Source organism: Lagenorhynchus albirostris, chromosome 16 (assembly GCF_949774975.1).
Source record: "Lagenorhynchus albirostris chromosome 16, mLagAlb1.1, whole genome shotgun sequence".
NCBI classification, from domain to species: domain Eukaryota; kingdom Metazoa; phylum Chordata; class Mammalia; order Artiodactyla; family Delphinidae; genus Lagenorhynchus; species Lagenorhynchus albirostris.
Window position 1 is genome coordinate 69,788,313 of NC_083110.1, and position 27,286 is coordinate 69,815,598.

Below are 27,286 nucleotides of genomic sequence, written 5' to 3' on the forward strand. Positions count from 1 at the left end.
CTATGTGTGTGTCCAAGTTTGTGTGTAAAATCCCAGCCCCTCTTTTTAATTTATATAATTGGGAGGGAGCACACGCTGTTTTCTTGATTTTTTTCCCTTTTACAAGGAAGGTTTGGAGATCATCTTCTATCACATAGAGAGCCATCTAATTACTTTTAATGGCTACATTTTCTTAAATGTGATTTTATTTTGTACCAGCTCCCAATTCACAGGCACTTAGGTTGTTGCTGGTATTTTGCTATTATATACAACATTGCAGGGAATATCTTATATTAACATTTTTTTCTATTTTTATTATGATAAAATATACGTAAAATAAAAATTTTAAATGTGCAGTTCAGTGGTATTAAGTACATTCACATTGTTGTGCAAACATCGTCATCCATTTCCAAAACTTTTGATCTTATAAAGCTAAAGTTCCGCACCCATTAAACAATAATTTCCCCTTCTCTGTCCCAGTCCCACCGCACTACACCCTTGCCTCCTCCTATCCTCTGACAACCACCATTCTATTGATACTTCTGGTCTCTATGAATTTAACTACTCTAAGTATCTCATATAAGTGGAATCAGACAGTATTTGTCCTTTTTGTGACTGGCTTATTTCACTTAGCCTAATGTCCTCAAGGCTCATCCATGTTGTGGCATGTGTCAGAATTTCCTTCCTTTTTAGGGTTGAATAATATTCCACTGTGTGTATACATACCACATTTTGTTTATCCGTTCATCCATCAGTGGACATATGGGTTGCGTCTACCTTTTGGCTATTGTGAATAATGCTGCTGTAAACACGAGTGTACAAATATCTGTTTGAGTCCTTGCTTTTCGTTCTTTTAGGTATATACCCAGAAATGGAATTGCTGGATCGTACAGTAATTCTGTGTTTAGTTTGTTGAGGAGCTGCCATACTATTTTCCAGGGACTGTTCCATTTTACATTCTCATCAGCAATGAACAAGGGCTCTAATTTCTCCATATCCTTGCCAACACTTGTTATTGTCTTTTTTGTTTGTTTGTTTTGGTTTGGTTTTCTTCATAATAGCCATCTCAGTGGGAGTGAAATAGTATCTTATTATAGTTTTGATTTGCATTTTCCTAATCTTGAGTGATGTGGAACTTCTTTTCATGTGCTAATTGGCCGTCTGTATATCTTCTTTGGACAGATAGCTATTTAAGTCCTTTGCCCATTTTTAAATTAGGTTGTTTGTATACTAATATCTTATAGACATTTATAAGATAAATTTATATTTGTAGAGTTGTCAGATTAAAGGGTAGGTGCATTTGAATACTTTTACATATTGCAAGTTGCTGTCCAAAGAGGTGGTATGGATTGAATGTAGTGGTGGTATGCATGCATTCTCAAAAATTTAAAATGAGTAGAATCATACAGTAGGCACTCTTGATTTTCTGTCTCCTTTTGCTCAGCATAGCTATTCTGAGATTCATCTATGTTGTATGCATCAATAGTTCATTCCTTTTTATTAATGGTAGTATCCCATTGGAGAGCTATACCACAATTTGATGGACATTTGGTTTATTTCCAGTTTGGGACTATTACAAATAAAGCTGCCATAAACATTAATTTACAGGTCTGTATGTAAACACATGCTTACATTTCTCTTGAATAAATACCTAGCAGTGGAATGACTGGGTCGTACGGTAGCTGTAGACTTTAATTTTAAAGAAAGTGTCAAACTATTCTCCAAAGTGGTTTTACTAATTTACATTCCAGAGAGCAGCATATCTGAGTTCTAGTTGCTCCCCATCCTGGCCAATACTTGCTTTGGTCAGGCTTCGTAATTTTAATCATTCCAGTTAGTGTATAATTGTATATCAACGTGGTTTTAATTTGTATTTCCTAATAACTAATAATGTCGAGCATCTTTCCATGAGCTTATTTGCCGTCTGTATATATTCTCTGATGAAGTAGCTTGCTTGTATTCTTATTATTGTGTTGTAAGAGATTCTATATAATCTATTGATAAGTCTTTTTTAGGGTATATGTTTTACAAATATTCTCTACCATGCTGTGGTTTGCATTTCTGTATTCATAATAGTGCCTTTTAAATAGAGTTTAGATGTGATAAAGCCCAATTTATTGATTTTGTTTCTTTATTACTTTGTGTCCTATTTAATAAATCTCTGTGAAATCCAAGATGGATTAGATTTTTTTCCCCTATATTTTCCACTAAAAGTCTTATAGTTTTAACATTTACATTTAAGCCTATGATCCATTCTGAGTTAATTTTTGCATATCACATGAGGTAAGGGTTGAGGTACTTTTTCTTCTTTCAATCCAATTATTCTTTTTGACTTTATTTAGTTATTTATTTCTTGGCTATTCAGTTATTCCAGCACCATTTGTTTAAAAGACTGTACAATTTTCATTGAATTGCTTTGGCACCTTTGTCATAATCAAAAAGACCAAAGTAGGCGTATGTGTGGACTCTATCCTTTTACAATGATATATATGTTTACCTTACACCAATGCCATACTGTCGTAATCACTATAACTTTGTAATATGAAATCATTTAGTGCAAGCCCTCCAAATTTGTTCTTTTTATTCACGTTTGTTTGGGCTTTCTAGGTTCTTTGCTTTTCCATATGAATTTTAGAGATAGCTTGTCAATTTTGGATAAAGAAAAACATGCTGGGATTTTCGTTGGGATTGTGTTGTGTCAAACCTATAGATCAGCTTGAGGAGAATTGACAGTTGCCTTTCCAAGTTTATTTCCTCAACTTCAAAAGTAGAAAACAGGGCTTCCCTGGTGGCACAGTGGTTATGAATCCACCTGCCAATGCTAGGGGACATGGGTTCAAGCCCTGGTTTGGGAAGATCCCACGTGCCACAGAGCAACTAAGCCAATGTGCCACAACTACTGAGCCTGTGCTCTAGAGCCCACGAGTCACAACTACTGAGCCCATGTGCCACAACTACTGAAGCCTGCGTGCCTAGAGCCCGTGCTCTGCAACAAGAGAAGCCACCACAATGAGAAGCCCACGCACCGCAATGGAGAGTAGCCCCCACTCGCCACAACTAGAGAAAGCCCATGTGCAGCAACGAAGACCAAACACAGCCAAAAATAAATAAATTAATAAATAAATTTATATTAAAAAAAAAAAAGTAGAAAACAGTTGTGAAGCCAGAAAATGTAAGATGATGAGCTGACTTAGCTTCTCATCTTCATTTTTGGGAGATACTTTTTCTGGCTGTAGAATTCTAGGTTGAGAGCCTAAACCCTCCCCCACAAAAAACCAAAAACCAAACAAACAAGAACACTTTAACAATGTCACACCACTATGTTCTAGCTTGCATTACTTCTGAGAAGAAATTTTCTGTCATTCTTATCTTTATGCCTCTGTACAATTTTTCCTCTGCCTGGTTTTAAGGGTTTTCTTTTTGTTACTTGTTTTAAACAACCTGATTATGATGTATCTTGGTGTAGTTTATATATGTATTTCTTGTGCTTGAGGGTCCTTGAGATTCTTTGGTCTGTGGATTTATAGTTTTCATCAAGTTTGGGGAAAATTTAGCTGTTATTTTTAAAATATTTTATCTGCCCCTTCCTCCCCATCAAGAGGACTTGATGTTGGCTCATGGACCACTGTTTTTTGTTTTGTTTCCTTTTTAGTCTTTTTTCTCCCCTCTCTGTGCTTCATTTTGGGTATTTTTTATTGCTCTGTCTTCATGTTCAATTTTCTTTTGTATTGTCTTATATGCTGTTAATACTATCCAGTGTTATTTTCCATCTCTTTTAACTTTCATCTCTAGAAGCTTGGTTTGAGTCTTTTTTACTATCTTTCATGTCATGGAATATAGTTATAAATGCTTTAATGTCCTTGCCTACTAATTCTAGCATCTGTGTCGTTTCTTGGTCCGTTTCTATTACTGATTTTTCTCCTCTTCATGGGTTGTTTCTTCCTGGTTCTTTACATGCCTGGTAATTTTTGATTAGATACCAAACATTGCGAATTTTACATTGTCTGGTGCTGGCTCTTCTGTGCACCTTCCACAGCATCCTAGTCTTTACCCTCTGTGGCCCCCATCGTGGTTATAACGGCTTGTTTGATGGTCATGGCTATCTCTGCTGCTGAGCTGGAGGCTCCAAGGGTTCAGAAATCGGGTATGTCCTGGCCCTGCTGATTCTCCAGCAACTAAAAGCGTGCCTGGTATATTTCAGGTACTCAGCAAGTATGTGTCAAATAGACAAATACACGAATGAACCAATGGCTGGATGAAAAAACAACACTCAGATGTCCTTGTGTTTCAGTTTTTCATTGTTGTGTAACAAATAACCCCTAAAGTGAGCAGCTTAAAATGACAACCATTTTATTATGTCTCACAGTTCTGTGGGTTGAGTGGGTTCAACCTGGAAAATCTTTGGGTGGTCTTCCTTGAGTCTCGCAGGAGACTGCCATAAAATGGGGCTGGAGTCATCCGGAGGCCGACTGGGAGGCCAGAATGTCTGGGCCTCTCTCCCTTTCCATGTAGCCTCAGGACCTCCTTCTGTGTAGTCTCTTGCTATGTTCTCTCCAGCAGGGTAGCCAAATTTCGTGCTTCGGGGCTCAGTCTCCCTGAGACACATGTGTTCCAGGAGGAAGAAATCTGAGGCTGCCAGTCCTCTGAAAGGCCAGGTTCAGAAATTGCTCAGTGTCACTTCCACAGCCTTCTGCTGGCTAAGCAGCCACAGAACCAGCCCCGACGCAGGCAAAGAAATTGAACTTCACCTTCTGATGCAGCACCTTAAACGCACCTGCTCCGTGAAGAGGTCCTAATGTCACACGTTCTTTTCCTCTGAAGGACTTGTCTGGCTTAGATTTAGCTGCAGCCCCAGTGGGAAGGCCAGGAGGTCCCCTGGTCTCAGTTCTTTCTCCTCTGAGACCCTTAACCTGCTGGAGGAATGTCCTCAGGGACAGCTTCAGATCTAGACACAGAGTTGCTGGTCAACGTATCAGCCTAGTCCTGATTTTATCTAGTATTCTGAGTGGAGGGCAGGTTTACTGCAAACCCGGGACAGTGATTTGTTTTCTTACCACCACTTTTTTTTTTTTTTCCGTGCCACTACTTTTAGAATTCCTAATATTCGGAACTAATTTCTTTCTTTCTTCTTTGAACTTTCATTGGCCTCTTGAATTTGCCTTGGACCTGGAATAGTTTTCATTTTTGCCAAAAATGGCCTTTTCTTTTTGACTAGTGTTTGCTTCTTAAATCCTAACACGATTTGGAGAGTAGGCCAATTGAGAAAAAAGTGGCAAGTATCGGTCTTGTAGGATTGGAAGAGTCTTTCCCTCGCTCTTTGCCAAATCTTAATTCAGGGAAAAATAAACTCCAGTGAAAACCCCAGTAGGTGTTTTTCTAACACTATAATCTCCAAGAGGGCAGGAATGAAAGCCATGAAGTTCTGTTTTCACAGCACCTCCTTCCATAGGCATTTAAGAACTTGAGACATGCTTGTCAGAGCTGATGTTAAACAGAGGCTTGACAACCTCCAGGAGTTTTGATTCTCTGGTTTTATTTCCTCATTGGCTGCCCCTGAAGATCACAGTCCCCTCAGACCCAGATGTTATGACGATCCTGACCCGCGGCCTTTCTCTCTGAGGTCACCAGGAGTTCAGCTGAACTGAACATCACACATTTCCAAGTTTTAGATTCCACAGCAGACATTCTTACGAAGAGCTGGACTTTTCAAGTTGTATTTCTCTACCTGGAACTTCTGACTCCCTCCGTCAGCAATGGAAATGCATGTTTATTTTCCACTAGAAGAAAGGAGAAAAGCTGCTTGCTCCCGTGCACAGATTTATACACCGTCAGTCAAGCCCTCTTCCCTGGAGATTATCTGATGAATAAATTAGCCTTCTATAAATATACTTTGCAAGCACTCTTGTACCATTCAGAACCATTATTGTAATTCATCAAAGCAAACCTATAAATGGCACAACTACATCCAGGAGGGAAGAATTAGAACATAAGGATTTACCCATATTTTTGAGCAGATCTGTGCCTTCAATTTGGTATCCACATTATTGGGACCTTACCAATATCCTTGGAAAACAAGCAGCCCCATACCTGGCCACCTTCCCACCTTTTTGACCTTTTCACTTGGGATACAACACTTTGCAAACGATGTCTGATATTTTCTGCTAGATAATACTTTGGGCTATTTTTTAAGCCAAGCACCTGAGCTGATAAGAGTCATGTTTTTCCCATCTGTATTTCCAACATATTGCCAGAGGTTCTGGGCAATAGATATGTTTTTGAGTAAATAGAATACTAAATCGAAGCAATGGATCATAAGTTTAAGGCAACAAGGCTCTCCCTTCACCATCCAATAAAAAAGGTCACTAGACAATGAGAAAGAAATGGAATGATGGGAGATAGAAAGTTTTAATAATGCTGTCATCAGAAGGATCAGTCAAGCTTTTCTTCCTCTTCCTGGACCTAAGAAGATAAAGTCCTCATCAGAGCACAGGAAACACGCCTGTCTTCCATCCCAAAGATGGGTGGTTCTGGGGAATCGATCACAGCAGTCCCTGCTCTAATCTCCGGAAAATTCATCAAACTTGTCTCTCCTGGGTTTGGGGTTGAGACATTGCCCTGAGGAGGTACAGGGAGGCACTCATTTATTGGCCTTTTGTGTGATTTTTAAAGGAAATAGGAGCCACTTCATCTCTCCCAGGCAGGCTGGGCTTTCTTTCAGTTTTGAGACCTTTACTTCTAAGTGCCCTCTTGTCATTGGTGGAAGTGGGAGTAGAACGGGGTAAAAGAAATGCCCTCTCCTTTAGTGGCTGCTTAGCTGAAAGTGTGTGTGTAGAAGCTAGAGGCTAGAAAGCCTCTCACCTCGCTTCCATCCAACCCCACGCCAAAGCCTTTGCTATGGTGCATGTTTAGACTGCCCTGAAGAGCAGGAGGGGTGACGGGTTAGTGGGGGATGAAAGGATAAAGCTGATACGTGGTGTTCTCTCCTCTCTACCCTTCCCTTTTTGAGGAGCCATTATCACCCCATCTCAAAGGCTTGCAATGCTGAACCTTGGCCTTGTTTTCTCAGAAGAAGTTGACAAAAGGAGTTGACTTATTTTAATGTTTAATAAATTCAGCAACAGTGCCAAGTGATGGTCGATTGTGAATTACCTCTTGCAGAGCAGCTGCTGCTGTTGGAGAGTTCTGCTGGGCACATAAACAAATCACTTTTTCCTATAATCGTTCCTAGCTCTATGGTGGCTGAATTGCTTGTGTTGTTTATGCATTGTTTTAGAAGCAATAGGCCGTCATACGGTGTCTTGGGAAGGGAGCTTCTGTCCTGGGTTTAACTGGCATCTGTGACTCTGCTAAATTTTTTCAAACGTTTTTTTCTCCCTCCTACTTCTTCTAAGCCGTATGTGATGTTTTATTTAATATGGCATGCAAGATATTGGTCTTCAGTCCAAATTGCAATTTCACATCAAAACCGATTCTCCTGACAATTGGATGTGGATGGTCCATTTCTGAAGTTTACATGTGCCCTGATTCTTGAGGGAAAAATAGAACAGTTCATCTAGCCTGAGACTTTGTCCACAATAAAACAAAGATTCCCCCCACCCGCCTCAGCCAGCGTGATGTCATTTACAGTCTCCTGCAGCTGCTTTGGTGCAATAAGGGATCGTGGTAAAATACTGCAGCCATTTCCCAAGAAACAGTCCCATGAGCACTTTAAATCTGCACTGGCATGCACCTCTAACATTAGCAAGAATCTGGGGTGACTGAGGCAATTATCTATGAATTTTTGAGTTTCTCCTTCACAAGATCTAGGCACTGCCTGGCCTTCCATCTCTTGTGGAACGTACAACGTGATCACAAGCTTTTATAGACCAATCTTGTTAATGACAGTTGGGCCAAAGCCCCTGAAAGAAAAACTTTAAACTCATGTGCTGAATATTTTTCAGTTCTAGTAGCCTAGACAATGCATTCAAAATGGTTGCCTATGAAAAATAAGATTGCAATTTACACAGTACATTAATCATTGTTCTTAAGGTTGAGATGAACAGAAATGCCCTAATTCTCTACCGAATGCTGTAGGGTGGCATTCAGCTCTCTCTAAAGAATGACCCCAATTAGCCTCCGTGTTTTATCTCCCACTGCTTCCCTGTTTGGTGATTAATTTATTCAGTCCATGCAACCAATGTTCATGGAGTATCTTCTATGTGCCAGGCACCGCTCTTTTTCTCTAGACCTATAGGACTCCTGCTATCCTTCAAGGTCAAAGAACGTTTCCACTTCCTCCTATACCTTCTCAGGTGCTCCCAGGCCACAGGGATCTCTCCTGACTCCTTTACATTCTCCTTTAGCTCATTTTGCATTATTCTCTCGTTTCCCCCAGGAATTCTTCCGTGATTCTGTGTCCTGAGTCGCCAGTTGGGTGTGTTTCTTCCTGCAAGGCTGGGATTGCTTCTTGATGTTTCTCCCTTGGCTACACAGCTCACAGGAGGTGCTCAGCGTGTGTCTGAGTGAGTGAGTGGTCATAGGGTCCCACTGTCCTGCCTTCTCTAACCGCAGTCCTGCCGTCCTTCTCTGATGTTCCTCGAGCACACTGCTGCTCAGAGGCTTGGCGCTCACTGTTCCCAACTGTCTGGAACACGCTGCTCTCCGTCATCTGCCTGACTTTCTCCCTCACTCCCTCCAGGCCTTTGCTCAGTGTCTCCTCCTCAGAGAGGACCTCTCTGACCACTTTGTATGAAATACCACCACCCCCCCAGTCGACTTTGTTTTTTGTTATCACTAACCACTGGCCATATTCTTTGCTCATTGGTCTGTCTCTCACTCCTCACTAGAATATAAGCTTCTTGACTTAATGGAATTTCCTTTTTTTTTTTTCACTGCTATATCTTGAGTATCCAGAGCAGTGTCTAGTTCATGGGAGATGCTCATATCTTTATAGAGTCAATGAATGGAATAGTATGTTTTTCAGGGCAACTCTGCCCTTGGGGTGGGTCCCTCCTGAAGGATTTGTACAGCACAGCGGTGGGTGTCAGTACCACACTAGGAGCCCAACTTCAGGTGGATTTGACAATATGAGCTCTGGGGTTTACTACCCTGCCAGTCTCAGGCCTGGTCTACCTATGTGCTTCCTTGGTTTCCTCGCCTGTAAAATGGGAATCTTTACTGTTGTAAAGAAAAACTACCTTAATTCAGCAAAGTTGCTAGCACAGTGCCTGGCACAGTAAGAGACTGGGCAATGTCAGTTATCACTGAACCAGATAGGATGGCTCTGGTCAGCTCCCTTAAGTGTTAGCCACGAGAAAGACAGTGTAGACAAGGAGGTTAGTGTGGGCTCTATGAATGTCCTTCATTCATGAATCGTTGAGAATGCAGATGTCAGCGGCTGCGCTGAATGGGAATGGGCTTTCTTTCTTTTCTTTTTTTTTAGCTGTGCCACACGGCTCACGGGATCTTAGTTCCCCAACCAGGGATTGAACCTGGGCCCTCGGCAGTGAAAGTGCAGAGTCCTAACCGCTGGACGGCCAGGGAATTCTCAGGAATGGGCTTTTCAATGACAAGTCTAGAGGGTGTTAGTCAGCTGCCCTGATGAGAAGTGCTCGGGCCATAAACTTGGCTGTGCCCTTCACTGAAGCCCCTCCATCTGGTTGCCCCACAAAATCCAGGCTCTAAGTGAGGGTGGTGGATCTGGTTTTGCCATTGGTTGGTACTGGTCTGACATAGAGATAATAGAAGGAAAGAAAGAAGAAAATGGGAGAAAATTCTGATGTCAGAACCTAGGTGAATCTCGATGATTGTCTTTGGGGAGTTCTCTCCAAGTTGTTTTAAATACACAGACAGTTTGACTTTCTTTTTTTTTTTTTAAGTGTTCCTTTCATACCTTTGTTCAGACGAGGAGAAGGAGATAAGAGCTTCTAGATGGCTTTTTGTCTTGTCCCCCTGGTAAGCACAAGTGTGTTTCTTGCAACCTAACCTAACAGGTTTATTGTAACCTGAAAATACCCCAGGGCTTTGGTCTAGCACCTTCCGCATGTGTGTGTCAGAAACTTGGCATTGACCATCATCAGTGCCAAAGCAGAACTAACTCACAGTCCACTGCCTGCCCATCTCAAACGGTGTGTGTCTATCTTCACACAGTGCACATCTTTCTTACTACCTAAGTTTGGCATTTGGTGAATTCTCATAACTCGACAAAGGGACCGGAGTTCTCTTTCTATTACCTGTCATTAGGATGCCTAAGAGTAATTTTCCTTCACTGATCCTAAGTATTCTTCAAAGGCTAATTTGACCTTGAGAAGAAGAGTCGTTTTCATAGGCAATTTGACAGCAGAGTTGAAAAATTACCTCTATGCACCCTAACAGGCGCTCTTTTTGGGAAAAGCCACGGAAAGCTGAGAAATGATGTGTAGATGCTCTTCAATCATGTTTTCTCAAAAGGCATAGCTGATCCTGAAATGATGGAGTCTGGAAGAGAAGATCAAGTTTAAAAAAAAACTGAAGGTGTTTCATTTTTCTAATACAGCTGAGACATAGTGGTCAGACTATTTTTCCATCCTGCTATCACAATTTTAAATTTCTTACTTACCATAAATTTAAACACAAAGAAAGAAAATAATTACCTATCCGTTTCTTGCGAACATCCCCTCTTACTGACAGCACCTCTACTCTTTTCTTGAAAAATGCAGATCGGCCAAGGCCACAGCCTTCAGGAGGGACAGACAATTGGTTGAATAGGTTGTGCGTCAGCGACCTCTGCGGTCTTGGCTCAGGAGATCTGGACTTGGGCCTCACAGTGGATTTCACATTTCAGAGCACCTGATGAGGGGAGAGCACTGAGTGATAGAAAATTTGAGGCATTTATAACACTTGTGATGGTTACCAGGGCAGGTTCTGGACCTGAGTTCACATCCAGGTTCTTCCATGTACAAGGGGTTAACTCTCTGTGCCTCAGCTTCTGCATCTTTAAAAAGGGACTAACGACCCCGCCCTGGGAGGGATGGCGGCTGGGATGAGATAATTCCAGCTAAGGACCTAGAGCAGGGCCTGCCCCCGTACGGCTCAGACGTTGTTGCTGCAGCTGCAGGTCTAAGTGTTTCTATAATAGATTGAGTCTCTGCATCCGGGAGGTTAAGATTTCCTGGAAGCAGGGCTTGGGAGACTTTTAAGGCATAGAATTCAAAGACGCACACATTGTTTTGCTTCTACTTTTCCCATTTCGATGCCGAAATCAGAGTCTGGATTGTAATTTTGAGGACCACGTGTTGACAACCCTGGCAACGCAAACAGGTGTTGTTTTTAAGCCCACTAGAGACCACTGACATATCTGAATTCAGAAGGCCTAACATGGCATCATTTTAATTCACCGTGTGTAGGCTTGGTATGTGTGGCTATTTAATTTTTGGCCTAAGAATTTCACCAGTTGTAAAATTCCCTGATACCTGTTTATGGGATTACCTTTGCAGAATCATAATTCAGCAACCCTTTATCACCAATGAGATTTGTAGAACCTGCCCAGAAACTTATAGGATTTATTCTGCAAAGTGTCACCCTGCTCCACTTATATGTCTGTTGCAAGTGATCTGCTTACCAACATATTAAGAAATTCCCCTTAGGAAACAGCAGTGGTCTCAGGCCAACACACGTAGGCCAGCTACTGCCGGAACGCCCTTTGTTCCTACCTACTTGCACACCATTGTCTGAGATTGCTGCAGCCATCCTTGTGTTAGTTACTGTGGGACTTCTCTCCTCAAGCTTTATGAAAACCTTCACTTATTCTTCCTTGAATGACAGGTCTGTCTTGTCTGTCATGGGAACAGTTCTGCCAATTCAAATGTGAATATGGTAATAAACAGTAAAATGATTAAAAAAAAAAGTGTTGAGTGTCCAAAAGTTGAGTGTTGGACACATGCAATCTAAACACCCTCCCACCATCCCAGCTCTGTCTCCCAGGGAAAGGAGTGAGGACTTCCTTTTTTTTATGTCTGGGGAGAAACAAAGTTTCACAGCAGTGGTTTCCAAACCTCAGTCATTCTCCAACCATCTTCATGTCTCCTGCCATGTCTAAGTAATGCCTGTCTTATAATTTACTTATTGTTATTTGCATTTACCTAAACATACTGACTTTTGTTACTTTGCCTCATTCTGAGTAATCCTACCTCTGAAATTACATTTGGGTGTGCTGATTGTATTTTCAATAATACACAGGAAAGTAACTACATAGATATTAAAATGAAATCTACATCTGTCTCGCCTAAAATGATTTCATCCACCAACTTTGGAACACAAAGCATCCTTTGGGGAATACGGCCCCAAGAGTCTGGTGGAAGAGTGAGTTTCTAAGGAGGGAATATTTATTTGAGGCAGAACCATGACCAAAGGCCCCTGCAAAACTGTGGCCCTGGGCCCTCAATGGCTTGCTCAACTGTCAGCCCAAAGCCGAGGACTGCAGAAGGACAGACACAGAGGAGCCGTTTTCTGTCAGTGACAAGGGAATATGTCTCAGACAGCTGTCACTGAACAATTAATCTTCAAAATGAGATCTCAATTACCAAACATGTGTTCTCATGAGCAAGGCCCTCGTCTCATCATCCGAAGCTGCTATTAGACACAAATAATATATATTTTTTCCATTCATAATTATCTCCTCTTACCGCAGTCTCGATGATTATGATGGATGTTATAACTGGTTGACTCCTCGCTGTTGGAATTGTTAACATATTGGGAAAATATGCACAAAATCATTCTTTCCAAGCTGACTTTTGCTGTTAAAATTAGAAAGACTAATATGAGTTTGAACAGCATGAAGAGGAAGAGTAGGTGATCAATTCTTGTGCTTGGAAATGCAATTGCCTCTCTGGAGCCAGGATTTCTTGCTTTTGCGTCTTATTTCTTCTTATGCTTGTTATAATAAAGACAATAAAGTAAAGGGAAAGGGGGTGGAAGCTGAGAGGGAATAATGGGATCTTTTAGTATAAAGTGATTTTGATTTTCATATTTTTCTATTTGTATTGACAGACTTAGCTATTAGAATTTTGACACAAATAAAATGCACTTGGTTTTTCGAGGGGTTTTGCAGTAAATTTTTTATTCTAATATCTCTTGATTTGCTGTTCATCCAGAAGAGAGAAAAAGTATTGAAAATTAGAAGGAAAAATCCAGATAATAAACATATTTTTAAAGCATTTGTCACTAAAATTACACACACATCTATTGAACTGACAAAAACCAAGCCGACTTGTTCAGATCTGAAATGGCAATGGTGTCTCCAAAGAGAACAATGAATCCTTTGATTTTTTTAATGGCAATTGTGATTTTTGTTTTATTAGTCATAACTGGATGAAAAATACTTTCTTGCTCCATTAGGAAAATAACTTTCCATTCTTTCTTCCATCTCCTTTGAGAATATCACTTGTTTCCTGCCCAGGATTGGTTTTCTTTCTGCCAATGTTCCATGGGTGTTTTGTTGCATGAAACCATTGGGAGAAACAGGTCAGTCACTCACGGAAGCTGAAGTTAATTGTGTTTTTGGCCTTTCATTCCACAAACATTCTGTGAGCTGCAAGTCCCAGAACTGAGGTCCAAAACTCACTCCCCAATTCCACCCTGTCACCAAAACAACCATGTCATTTTTCCCTGACCCTACAAAGACCTTCCCTTACTCTGGGTCACAACAGTGCCATCTTCCCTGGGGGGGGGGGGGGGGCGGGACTCCAGCATGTGTAGGAGAGCACCTTGTCCTGGGCATCTAGTGGGTCTGACATCTAGAAACCAGAAGCCTGCCTTGGTGAACCCCCCAAACTTGTTTTGAAATATCAACACTTTCCCTGTTTTGAATAGTAAGCACAGATTTGTTCAACAAAGAGCTGTCTGTCCCTCCTGCCTCAAAGGATTATTTCAAAACTTGAGTATTTTCCTCACACCCAGCACTAATGAGAAGTGGAGGGTGATGGGAAGAGAGTAAGTTCTTATAGACACATATTATGAAAAATTAATGTCATCCCAAAGCAGACCACCCAGACAGAAAACACATCTCCTGTACAAAATGAGGGGTGAGGGACACACTTCTAATTAAAGTTTCAGTCTTCATCCAGATCTGTGTTAAAGCACAGAGTAATTTTTTTGCAATGTTTGGTGTCACTGTGGATAGTTTGCAAAGACAACATGAGATTTAGCTTAGCACCAGAATCTCAATTAATATTTATTTCCACACAGTCTGTGTTCGGGGCCTAGATCTCTTTGTGGGAAAGGAGCTACCAAAATCCCAGCTACAACGTTCTCTTTGGATAACGTCTTAAATTGTACATAAAAGTTTATTATTTAAAATTGCACAGGGTGCTTTAAGGAAGCCTACTTTCAAAGTTAGGATAACCTGATAATAAACATTTGCAAAATAGCACATACGTTTTAAGGAAACACACCTTCGAAGTTAGGATGACCTGGTTATAAACATCTGTCTCTGTGTTTTATCAGAAATCTCTGGAGCTTCAAATTTTAGGGAGTGAGGAGAGTGAAGGTCTGCAACTTTCTTGAGAGAGCCTTGGTCGGGTTGATGGGTAAGTCATCTTTGCTTAAGCATTTCCCTTGGTGGGGTATTGATCAGAAGCTGCATATATGGTTTTACTTGATGTCCTGACCATTCCAATAGATTAAATGTATTTCAAATAGATAAGCTAGGAGACGGGTTTAAATATGCCGAACAGCAGAGCAGGAAGTCCATATGGCATGGAATAAAGACACATACACTTCTGAAAACTTCAAAGTCTGTCATCTGCTAAGCCTGCCCGTAATAGCCACTCTCAAAGATAATTGCCACCCATGTGTCCTTGATGAAAAGTGCATCGTACTACTTAGGAAATTGGCTTAAACTGCAACAAGGAAGAGGTAGATTAGCTGAGGCAGGACTTCCTGCCTGAGCAACCCTGGGTTATGAGAATAAAAGGCTGGAAGTGGACTCTGAGATGGGCCTTTATGTCCTCGGACTTCCATCCCATCTCCTTCTCTTTGGACTTCGAACTTCTCCCTGAGCTGCAGAGTAGACAGGTTGTAAGTGTCTCCAGCATAATTGGAAATGTGGGAGAGTGACTTTTAAGAAACTTAGCTTGTTTCCTCACTTCCCATGTGCGCGACTGTGATGGATTCTGATGGAGCTAACCTGCGAAGGATGACTGAGACCAGCTTCATGATCTTGGGCACTGCTCTGCGTGCTGGGTGTTGGGTGCCCTCAACATCTTATCATCTGGCCAATGAGGCAAGCCATGGGCACTCAGCAACCTCACCCACAGGCAGAGCTGCAGGAAAGTGAGAAAGGAGAAAGGGCAGGGAGTGGGGACCATCCAGGAAATGGTTTCACCCACAGAGTCGGACAACTTCAAAGCTGGGAGGCAGGGGAACCAAGGGGAAGCTAGGGCAGTGGATCAGTGGGAGAGTAGCCAGACTTGAATTCATGAGCTCCCCATCCAAGTCTGCATGGATGGGGACTGGCGACAGGAAAAGCCAAAGAGGGAAACAGCCCACGTGCGAGAGCTCACATCCTGAGCGTGGTGGGAGGTGCCACTAGCCTGGCAGACCCACGGGATTACCGGGAAAACCAGTGATTTGTATTCCATTCGAGGTTGAAGCTTTCGAGTCTTAAGTTTTCTTGAATCTCTTGCAACTGTGAAAGTCAAGAACATGCTGGCCACCAATGGGTTTGCACTTCTGTACACAGTTAATTAAACCTACTGTGGGATCCCTTGAACATATGAAGGGACAGAGCAGATGCCGGTGACTTGTTGATGCCTCCGAGTCCACGTCTATGGGGTCACTTCTGACTCTAGAGCACTTTCATCCTGGGAGCACTCTCATCTGTCGCAGCAGCTCACAGAGGCCCGAGAGGGGCTGCTGGGGCCGGGAGGGGGTGGCCAGCACTGGAACTTGCAGGTCTGGAACGGACACAGTAGCGCGTCTCCTCTCATGAGCCACAGGGGCTTCTCGTGCTGCACGTTCCTCGGTGCCTGCCCACGTCTTCTGTGGTGGGCGGGAGGTGGGGACAGCCCTGGCATCTGCTCCTCCCTGGCCCTATTTCCTTTCAGAACCCCACACGCGCAGGCAGGGAATGCAGACGGAACCCGGGCAAGACTCCCGCCATCCAGGCATCAGGAGTCAGGCCCTACACCCGCCCGCGCCTGTGTGCCGGGGTCGGGTACATCTGGTTAGTTCTGGAAATGCCCTTGAGCTGCTTAATTTGCACTCCTGCTTCAGAGACAGAGTATTCGAGAGAATCACAAACACTCTTTTCTTTGGATTCCGGGTTATTTTGGGGTAATAATTCTCATTATGCTTTGTGGTCCTTTTTAATAAAAATGACATTCCCCTTATCTTTAAAGGTTGAAATCTCAGCCTAATGTATGACCCACACTATCCTTGGAGAGTTATAAAAATTAGATTGTATAACCTCACATTTCCTGATAATGAACATGGTAATGCTCTTTGCCCAACGAGAGGGAGACAAGAGATGGGGATTTATGCTTTAATAATCCTGTTTAGATTGGTGCGTATGGCTGTAGGCAGTGGGCCACTGTAGGGCGCAGCAGGCATGCAGCTTTGCTGGCCAGCAGGGCAATGTTTTTATGGCCGTCAATCTCTCTCGAGTAAGGGCTTTGTATGCTGTATCAGGGGATGGCTCTGGCAGTGGCTTAGTATATGCTATTGCTCTGAAAATAAGACTATTCTTATCATCTAGAAAAATACTACTTAGAACTGTTGCTCTTTGGTTCTTAATTTGTAGATGCCGCTCTGGGCACCCGCTGCTGCCAGGCATGGCGCTGGTTGCCATACATACCATTTTCCCAGTTATTCTTCACGCTCTTCCTATGAAGTAGGCAGTGAGAATGTCCCTGTTTTACACTGTGACCTTTCTGAGGGCAGGGACCATGTCTTCATTTCTGTACCCGCAGTGCCTGTGGCAGCTCGTAAGAGGTAGGTAGTCAGTGTTGCTAAATAAGGAATGACAAACCTGTGATAGTTAATTTTATGTGTCAACTACGCCAGGCCACTGTACTGAGGTATTTGATTCAACATTATTTAGATGTTTCTGTGAAGGTATTGTTTTGGATGAGATTAATGTTTATATTGGTAGACTCTGAGTAAAGCAGATTATCTGCTATAATGTTGGTGGGCCTCATCTAATCAGTTGAAGGTCTTAATAGAAAAAGCCAAACAAAAGAAATTGTACCAGCAGACTGCCTTTGGACTAGAACTGCAACTCTTCCCTGGGCCTGCAGCCTGCTGGCTTACCCTGCAGATGGTGGATTTGCCAAGCCTCTGCAATCATGGGAGCCAATTCTTTAAAATAAATCTCTCGGACGGATGAAGGTCAAGGGGGGAAAGTGGCAGGGGGCCGGGGTGGTGGTGTGATGAATTGGGAGATTGGGATTGACATGTATACATTAATATGTATAAAATGGATGACTAATAAGAACCTGCTGTATAAACAATAAATAAATTAAATTTAAAAGATAATAAATCTCTTGGATAGATAGACAGACATCTGACTATATCTATTCTCTATCTCTATCTCTGTCTCTATCTGTATATCTCCTGTTGGTTATGTCTCTCTGGAGAACCTTAGCTAATACAAGACCCAACAGATTTTCAAACATGAACCTCATAAGAAGCCTTAAGGACTTTAAAAAAAATACTGATTTTCTGGGCCCCATCATCAGCTATTCTGATTTAATTGGTCAGGGTATAGATAGGAAATCAGTATTTTTTTAAAAGCTCCCCAGGTAGCAATCAGAGAAATGAAAATCAGTGAGATAGCTTGCATACACTAAGACGGCTATAATCTAAAAGACAGATGATAACAAGTATTGTCGAAGATGTGGAAAAATTGAAACCCTCATCCATTGCTGGTGGGAATGTAAAATGTGCAACCACCTTGGAAAACAGCCTGAAAATTCCAAAAATGTTAAATGTAGAATTACCATATGACCCAGCTATTCCACGGCTAAGCATAAACCCAAGAGAAATGAAAGCATACATTCACTTAAAAACTTGTACACAAGTATTCATGCAACACTATACACAATAGCCAAATGTAGAAACAACACAAATGCATATCGGCTGATGAAGGGATAAATAAAATGTGGTATATCCTGCAATGGACTATCATTTGGCAACAAAAAGAAATGAAGTGGGCTTCCCTGGTGGCGCAGTGGTTGAGAGTCCGCCTGCCGATGCAGGGGACACGGGTTCGTGCCCTGGTCTGGGAAGATCCCACATGCCGCGGAGCGGCTAAGCTCGTGAGCCATGGCCGCTGAGCCTGCGTGTCCGGAGCCTGTGCTCCGCAACGGGAGAGGCCACAACAGTGAGAGGCCCGCGTACCGCAAAAAATAAAAATAAAAAAAAAGAAATGAAGTATCGTTATATGCTACAACATGGCTGACCTTTAGAAACGTTATGCTTAGAAGCCAGATACAAAGGACACACATTGTATGATTCCATTTATGTGAAATGGCCAGAAGAGGAAAATCTAGAGAGGCAGAAAGTAGATTAGTGGTTGTCTAAGGCTTGGGGGAGATGGGGGAGAACCGAGAAATGACTATTTAATGGATATGGGGGTTCTTTTTGGTAAGATGAAAATGTTCTAAAATCAATTAGGTGTTGGTTGCATAACACTGTGAATATAACAAAACCACCGAATTGTACGCTTTAAATGGATGAATTGTATAGTGTGTGAATTATGGCTCAACATGTTTAAAAAATTCCCCAGGTGATTCTCCTGTGGCCTCGATTTGAGAAACGCATGCCACTTGAAGAATGGTCCACAGAGAGGCAGCACGGGTCTCACCTGGAGCTTCTTAGAAGTACAGATCCTCAGCCACCCCCCCCCCCCCCGCCCAGATCTGCTGGATCAGAGGCTGCATTTTGACGAGTGTCATTGGCTTCCTGCGCACATTCAAGTTTGAGAAGCAGCTGCTGTAATAGACCTCCCCAGGCCTCTGGAGTCACCCACAGCCTCTGACCTCTCTGAGAGCCTCATCCTGCAGCTTCCTGGGTCTGTTGGGAAGGTTCTCCAAGACAGAAGTCTCTGCAGCAGCTTCCCTGGAGTATCATTTGCAGGAAATATTTATATTGTACTTGGGCAATTTTCATTTATAAAAAGTCATGCCCCTTCTGCCAGTTTTCAAGTTTTGAGTGGATGAACAGTGAGGGAACAAAGGCGAAAGACAGCGAAGGAGGCACCCCCACACGAGGGCGGCGTCTGTTCTTCCTGCTTCGGGAGCGAGGACAGCTCAGGCTTGAATTTACAGGATGGCCTTCCTTGGGCGTCGCGGAGGTGTAGGAGCTCTTCCTAAATCAGCTGCTCTGTGACTCATTTATTCATTCATTCATCCACTCAGAGGAGTCCTTCAGGAACCACACCTGATGCGCCCCCTAACTCTGGCCCACGGCGGATGCCCGGTGGGTATTCGAGCACTGAAAATGACAGCTGCTCTCACAGAGGCTGAGTTTCCTCTGTGCCAGGCCCTGTGCCGAGCGCATGCCCTCAGTTGTCCTGTTCAGTCCTCACCTCAGCCCCAGGGGGTGGAGGGAGCGCCATCTTCAGATCCATGGGGCAGATGGGGAAAACAGGAGAGTAACTTGCCCGGTGTCACTCGGCTAATATCTGGCAGGGCCAGGATTCAAAGCCAGTGTGTCTGACTCCAGTGGAGGGCCTGGTATCCGGTACATGTGGTTGATTGGGGGTTCTTGGTGTCTGGGAGTGGGGCGGTGTTATGATGGAGGGGATCCCCACGGGGCTGGCTGTCCACGAGGGGATGCGGGGAGCTGGGAAGCTGAGGCTGGTACCCGTGGAAGGTTAGCTAACCCCACTCTCCGTACCTCCAGCCCCAGCAGCCACTGGCTGGGGACAAGTAAGGGACCTGGGGGGGGGGGTCTTTCCAGCTGCTCGTCAGGGCTGTACCTGTTCGCCACCTCGCCCTCTAACTCCTGACTGACCCGGCCTACTGCCTGCACTAAATCATAAATACATTGCAAGTTCAATGCCATTCCGATGCTTCTTTTTTGTAACCCCTTTTGTTGGAATGCTGGGCCCCTGAGAAGAACACCTGCAAAGGGCAGACCTCCTTCTCGATCCAGCTGATTGTTAGTAGCACATTTCCGTTTCACTAATTGCAGGAAAAGTGTCCCCAAGTGAGTGGCTGGCGGTGCCCCCGGCTCTCTGCAGGAGCTTAGTGAAGACACTTTGCAGGCCCTTGGCCCAGGGTTTGGATCTGATCTGAGTCTGCGTCCAGGGGGTCAAGTCTGAGTCGGCTGCCTCTGGCACGTCTGGAAAGCCTGCCCACCCCCCTCTGGGGCCCCCATCCATATCGTCCCCTGTTTCCTGTGCCAAGTACTCTTATTTCCTGAGCATTACAGACCGGCATGAGAGCTGGGTCTGTGTATCTCGGAGAGGCCCTCAGCTCCCCCAAGTCCCTCCGGTTGGAAGAAACGTGCCCCCGACACTGCTCTTCCCTGCACCTCCGCAGAACCGTCAGCCACAGGGCTGTGTGCCCAGCCTCACGCAGGGCCTCAGTCTGTGCCTGACCTGCTTGCCTTCAGCCTGGCCCAGGCTTCCCGGCCACTGCTGCACTCACCCACTTCCCAGCCTGGTTCACCGCTAACCCAATCGGACAGCTCTTGCTATGTTACAATCCGCTCCACAGTTGTAGCTGAAAACAACCACAATTTACTGATCTTCCTCGACTTATGATGGGGATAAACCCATCGTAAGTTGAAATTATCATGTCAAAAATGCCAAGGGCTTCCCTGGTGGCGCAGTGGTTGAGAGTCCGCCTGCCGATGCAGGGGACATGCGTTCGTGCCCCGGTCCGGGAAGATCCCACATGCCGCGGAGCGGCTGGGCCTGTGAGCCATGGCCGCTGAGCCTGCACATCCGGAGCCTGTGCTCCGCAACGGGAGAGGCCACAACAGTGAGAGGCCCGCGTACCACCACCACCACCACCACCACAACAACAAAAAATGCCTTAAATACACTTAACCTACTGAACATCATTGTTTAGCCTCACCTACCTTAAATATCCTCAGAACAGTTACATGAGCCCACAGTTGGGCAAAATCATCTAACACAAAGCCTGTTTTATGCTAAAGTGTTGAAGGTCTAGTGTAATTTACGGAGTACTGTACTGAAAATGAAAAGCAGCATGGTTGCCTGGGAGCAGAATGGCCGTCAGTGTGGGTCGTTCACCCTCGTGATTGCAGGGCTGACTGGGAGCTGGGGCTTCTGCCCAGCATCACGAGAGAGCGTCCCAGGGAATCTTACTAGCCCAGGAAAAAATTAAAATTTGAAGTTTTGTTTCTACTGAGCCCATATAGCTTTCACGCCATTGTAAAGTCGAAAAGTCCCGAGTCAAACCATGGTCAGGTGGAGGCCATCGGGATACGGGTCACAATTCTAGGAGCTGATCATTTGGGCTGGTCCGGACCGTATGGCTCTGGTCTCGGCTGGGCCCACCCATGCAGTGAGATGCCGGGCCGGCTGGGGCCTCGCTGGTCTAAGGGGGCCTCAGCTAGGACGACTGGGCTCTGCTCACACGGTGTCTCACCTGCCATCTGGCCAGCTGAGCTCACTCACAGGGTGGTGCCAGGGTTCTGGGACAGGGGAAGGGCTCAAGGCCTCTAGAAACCCGGGCTCAGGACTGGCCTCACTGGCAGATCACTCCCACTGTGCTCTGCTGGGCAAAGCAGGTCACAAGCCAGTCCCAATTCACGGGTGGAAAAATAGATGCCATTCCTTGAAGGAGGAGATGCAAAGGCACTTGACAAAGGGCATAGGTACAGGGAACCATGGGGCCATTCCTGAAATGAATCTATGCCACTAAACCCCATCCCTGTGTTGGCCCTACCCTTAACCTTCAAAGCTCAAAACGGATACAGCCCTTATAAATTTTGTCTGCCCCCAAAAGACAGAATTTTACACCCACTCTCTGGCTCAATCCACTTCAAGCTGCCACTAACTGCGCCAGGGCTCCTTGCTACACTGGGCCTGGCCATCTGGGAGCGACAGGGTCCTGGAGTGGTGGAAAGCAAACCTAAATAGGTACCAGTTTAATATTAGTCTTTAAGAATATCTCTAAGTTGTCTTCAAAAGAAAAAACAAACAAAAAACACCCCAGGGGTAGGAATCTGAAAACACATTCTGGAATAGTAAACTTTCAGGCATAGTGTAGAAGTCAAAAGCATGAGCTCTGGAGTCAGCGTGCCTGGATTCAGATGCCACGTTCACCACTGCTTAGCCACGAGCACCTTACTTCACCTCTCTGTGCCTCAGCTTCCACACGTGTAGGTAGTTACAAGAATAGTATCCAGCTCCTAGGGCTGTTTTAACGGTTGCGTGAGTTAGTATTTGTAAATTGCTTTGGGCAGTTTGGGGCACATAGCACATCCTCAAATGGGAGCTACGGTTAGGCATAGGGTAGGGGATTTCTTAGGGAAGGGCCATGGAAGGAGGGGCAGTTTTCCCAGGAATCCTCAAATCTGACCCTGCACTGCGCTCACATGGTAATTATTTCAGCTGCCCATGGTGAGAGACTCATCAATAAAGGGACAAACCTGCCCAATGGGACCTTCTCTCACAGGAGGAGCAGAGGCCTCCTGAAAAGTACCCTACGTGGCCGGCCCCATCCTTCGCGCCCATGTGCTGAGATCAGGGGAAGGAAACTTCTGGACGCTCTGGCTGGTCATCTGCTGGCGGTTTGTCCCTGAAGACTGTGTGGTTTATTCTGCTCTGGCCCAGCTGCCACCTCACTCACTTGCCCCCAGGATCCAGACGGAGGTTAGGCAGGTTCTTTCCTTAAGTCCCTGAAGGTGTTGAAGATTCTGAAGAACTAGGTGTGCAGCCCTGGGGCTTCATGTAGCCCTCCACCACCAGCCCGCTCTGCTCTGGCTACAATGACCATCCCTCTGTGTCATGAGCACACCAAGGCCCGGCTTTGGGTCTCGGCACAGTTGTCCTCCCTGCCTGGGATACCCTTCCTCCAGAACTTCTTGTCACTCAGGTCTCGGCTCAAATGTCACCTCCTCAGGGAAGTCATCCAAGCCAAAGTAGTCCTCCAGTTCCCCCAGCACTGCTCCCTGTTTTAAGATTCTACATAGCACTTACCATAATCTTATTTCTCTTTTTTCTGTTGCTTGTTTATTCATGTATCTGTTTGTTTGCATCTCTACCACTTTTCCCACTCTGCCATTGGAATGTCAGTATCGAGATGACAGGGACATTTTCTTGTTCACTACTGTATTCCTAGTGCCTAGTTCGATTAGCATAGTAGGTGCTTAATAAATATCTTTTGGGTGGGTAGATGGATAGAAGGATGGATGGATGGATAATCCAGAGTATTTGTTAGCAGGGCAAGGCATCCTGTTTTCCTGTTTTTGAAACCAGGATGAGGATTACTTAGTCTCTCTGTGTCTCAGCTTCCACACCTGTAAATTGGAATGGGGTGAAGTCAGATCAAATTATGCATATAAAATACTCAGCTCTGTGGTTGGCACATTACAAATAAGTGTTCAGGAAATCTTAGATGATGATATATTTGTTATTTACATACATATCATACCTTTCTTATTCAATTGTAAACTTAACCCAGAAAATGTATAAGCGAGTGCGTATTATGGGGCCTGACACATAAGTGTTTCCTCAGTGAGAATATTGACTCCCTATATAGTTTTATAGAATTGTGGCTTTGGGCTTCTAGATCATTATTTCCTAAAGTGTGGGTCAGAGACCATCTGTATCAGAATAAACCTGAGTGTATGCAGATACCTAGACCTTATTTCAGACTTACTGGGGGGCAGAGCCCAGGAATCTGCATTTCAACATAATCATCTAGGGATTCTTAAGCGCCCTTCAGAGAACTGCTGTTGTGGGTGTTGAAGGCTTGCCTCTGGTTCTATCTTAGGCTCACCAGACCTCTGTCAGCTTTGAGACAGTAATTCTTTGATCCCACTTCCATCAATCCATGTGTATCAACATTTAATTTGATTTCAGAATCCTCCTCCTGTCCCATACTGTCATATAATCAGCCCCATGCCAGAAATATTGACTTCAACACAAGAAATTCTCTTTTTTTATAAATTTATTTATTTATTTATTTATTTATTTTTGGCTGTGTTGGGTCTCCGTTTCTGTGCGAGGGCTTTCTCTAGTTGCAGCGAGCGGGGGCCACTCTTCATCGCGGTGCACAGGCCTCTCACTATCGCGGCCTCTCCTGTTGCGGAGCTGCAGACGCGCAGGCTCAGTAGTTGTGGCTCACGGGCCCAGTTGCTCCGCGGCATGTGGGATCTTCCCAGACTAGGGCTCGAACCCGTATCCCCTGCACTGGCAGGCAGATTCTCAACCACTGTGCCACCAGGGAAGCCCAACACAAGAAATTCTTGCAAAGTTATTTCTCCTCCGGCTTAAGTCAAGATATCATTTTGGGGGGATTGGGTCTCTTTGAGTGGCTAGGTCCCGCTGTTTAGCAGTTCACTAATAACAGCAGAAGGCTCTTCATTTCTCTTTCATTTACCTCTATGGTAAAGACTTATTTTGGTTTCATGGAGGCAACTAATTAATTACTTAACGTTCTTTTTCATTTTTACCAACATTAGGCCAAATTGACATCGTGGAACAAGCCATCCATACAATATGTGTCATAATTACTGCTTTGCAATTTCACAGCAGCAAAAATTTATTAAAACTTCACGACTCATTAATATTAAGCCATCATAATTGCTTAATAGAAAAGGAAACTGTGCTAATGATGACGGCTTTGATTAACATATTTGACCTTAAGTCATGAAGTCAAGTGAAATTAATATCGCTGAGTGTTGAACATAAGGATTTTTACAGTGTGCATCATTTCAATCATCATAAAAGGCAAATAAACTAGTTTTCAGTCTGACTAGACTTGAAACTCTTTTAACTCTTCACAAAAGATTAAGGGAACATCAATGAACTCTTATATAATGTCGATTAAGTGACAGGAGATGAGTAGATGCAAAAGTGGCTCTTTTCTGTCAAGTCCTGGAGCAATGCCATCCAACTGGCTGGGTAAACGTGCAGATACATCACTAGGGTAGGACCCTGTCTCAGAAGAACCTAGCGTATGGTAGGAAAGGACTCAGATGTCCTTTGAAGACTTCACCCTCTCTTAGCAAGATAAATGGAGGGGGTATATGAGGCATTGTAACCCAGAAGACTCTAAATCCCATTAATAAGAACCAGCTGTCCTGTTGGATGTCATAGACTCTGTTGTGAGTTCCAAATGTAGATCTGATGGAATGGCCTCTCTGGTGTGAACCAGGCTCTCTCCTGCCTCTGTGAAGTCTACATGCTTCAGGCCAGGACAGAGGGAAGAAAGAAAAGAACCTAAACACCCAGGAGAGGAGGGATTATATTTCTTTGTTTCCCAAAGATAGTGTCCACCACATGGCAGGCTTTCAGAATTTGATAAGGGTAGGAAGGAAGGAGCGTGGGGGAAACTCAGTTCATACATCCTTTCAAGACCAAGTCTACATGGGCTCAGATCCCCACTGTGTGCCTAGCCTGGGTCCCAGTGTCACCTTCATTTTTGACTGTCAGTGTCATCACTAATTTTTGTTGTCATTATCTTCATGGCAGGAGCCATTGTCAACACGGGAACTTGACAGCAACCCCCTGAGGTAGGTTCTATTATTTATCCCACTTGACAGCTGGGGAAACCAAGGCTCAGAGAGGTCAAGAACTTTAGTTCTAGAGTTTATACTCTCCAGCACCCATTCATGATACAAGAGGAGCCTATCCTCACTTTTGGGGGGTGTTTAAAGCCTTGCTGGGGAGGGAAGGTTCATGTACACAGAACTAAGAGACAATGCAAGGTCACACGTGAGCACAGGAGTGAGTGAGGTGGGCTGTGAGAGCTGTGGGCGCCCCAAAGGTGGAGAACTCCTTGTAAATTGGAGTGACTTGGAAGGCTTCCCGGGGCAGCGGCGGGATGGGTAAGAGGCAGCAGTAGGTGCAGGTGGGAGGTGGAGGGATAGAAGGCAGTGAGGGGGCTCTGCTTAATCAGGACAGCAGGGGAGAAAATTGAGAGGTAGCTGGAGCCAGTGGCTGGTTACAGTGGAGTTTCGGAGAAACTGTCCAGGCTGGACAGGGAACCTCTGGAGGCTCAAGGCAAGTGAGATCTCTCCCCTGCGGGGGAGGGGGGGGGAGGCAGCAGGAACAGAACAGCAGGGTGGACAAAGGGAAGGCAAAGCCGGGCTGGCCAATCAGGTATGGAGGCCGGCGGGGAAGGAGAGGGACAGCCATCACCGAGAGTGCTGGGCTTTGAGGCCAGTCACCACACGTAACAGGAGACATTTGGATGCCTTTCTCCCCACCCTCTGGGAACCTGTGACTCCCTCACATGTCCTCTGCAAAGGGGCCACCATTCACCCCACTGCTTAAGCCCAACCTGGGAGCTATGCTTGTTCACCTTTCACTACAGGCATCGAGTCCCATCACTCCTACCTCCCAATTCCTTCCACTCCTCTTACCCACTGAACGTGCCCCACCCTCTCTTGCACAGGCCCTGTACCAGCCCTGACTGTTCTCTCTGTCCCTTTGCTGGCCGCGTGGGTATGCGGAGCCCTCCTGCCTACAGCGCTGTGCCCTCTCCCGGTGCATGGGTTCCTACCCCTCTCCAGCCTCCCCATCTCTCCACAGTCCCTCCACGCCAGCCTCCAGCCTCCCTGGACTGACTTTTCTTTCTTGAATGAATGCACCACATTCATCCCCACCTCCCGACCTTGACACCGCTGTTCCCCTGCCTGGAGCACTCCTTCCACACTTCTGGTGCCTTCTTAACATTTAGGCTTTATATCTGAGGACACCTTCTCAAAGAGCCATCCTCTGGGGCTTCCCTGGTGGCGCAGTGGTTGAGAGTCCGCCTGCCGATGCAGGGGACACGGGTTCGTGCCCCGGTCCGGGAAGATCCCACATGCTGCAGAGCGACTGGGTCCGTGAGCCATGGCCGCTGAGCCTGCGTGTCTGGAGCCTGTGCTCCGCAACGGGAGAGGCCACAACAGTGAGAGGCCCGTGTACCGAAAAAAAAAAAAAAAAAGAGCCATCCTCTGGTCACCCAGGTTAAAGCCACGCCCCAGTCCCTTTCATCATCATACCCTATTTATTTCAAAGTAATAACCACTTCCCATGTATTTAGTGCTTTACTGCGTGCCCACACCATAGGCACCTTGCCTGAATTAGCTCACATAATCCTCAGACCCACCCTGTGACATACGTGCCATTATCATCCTCATTTTACAGATGAGTAGACCG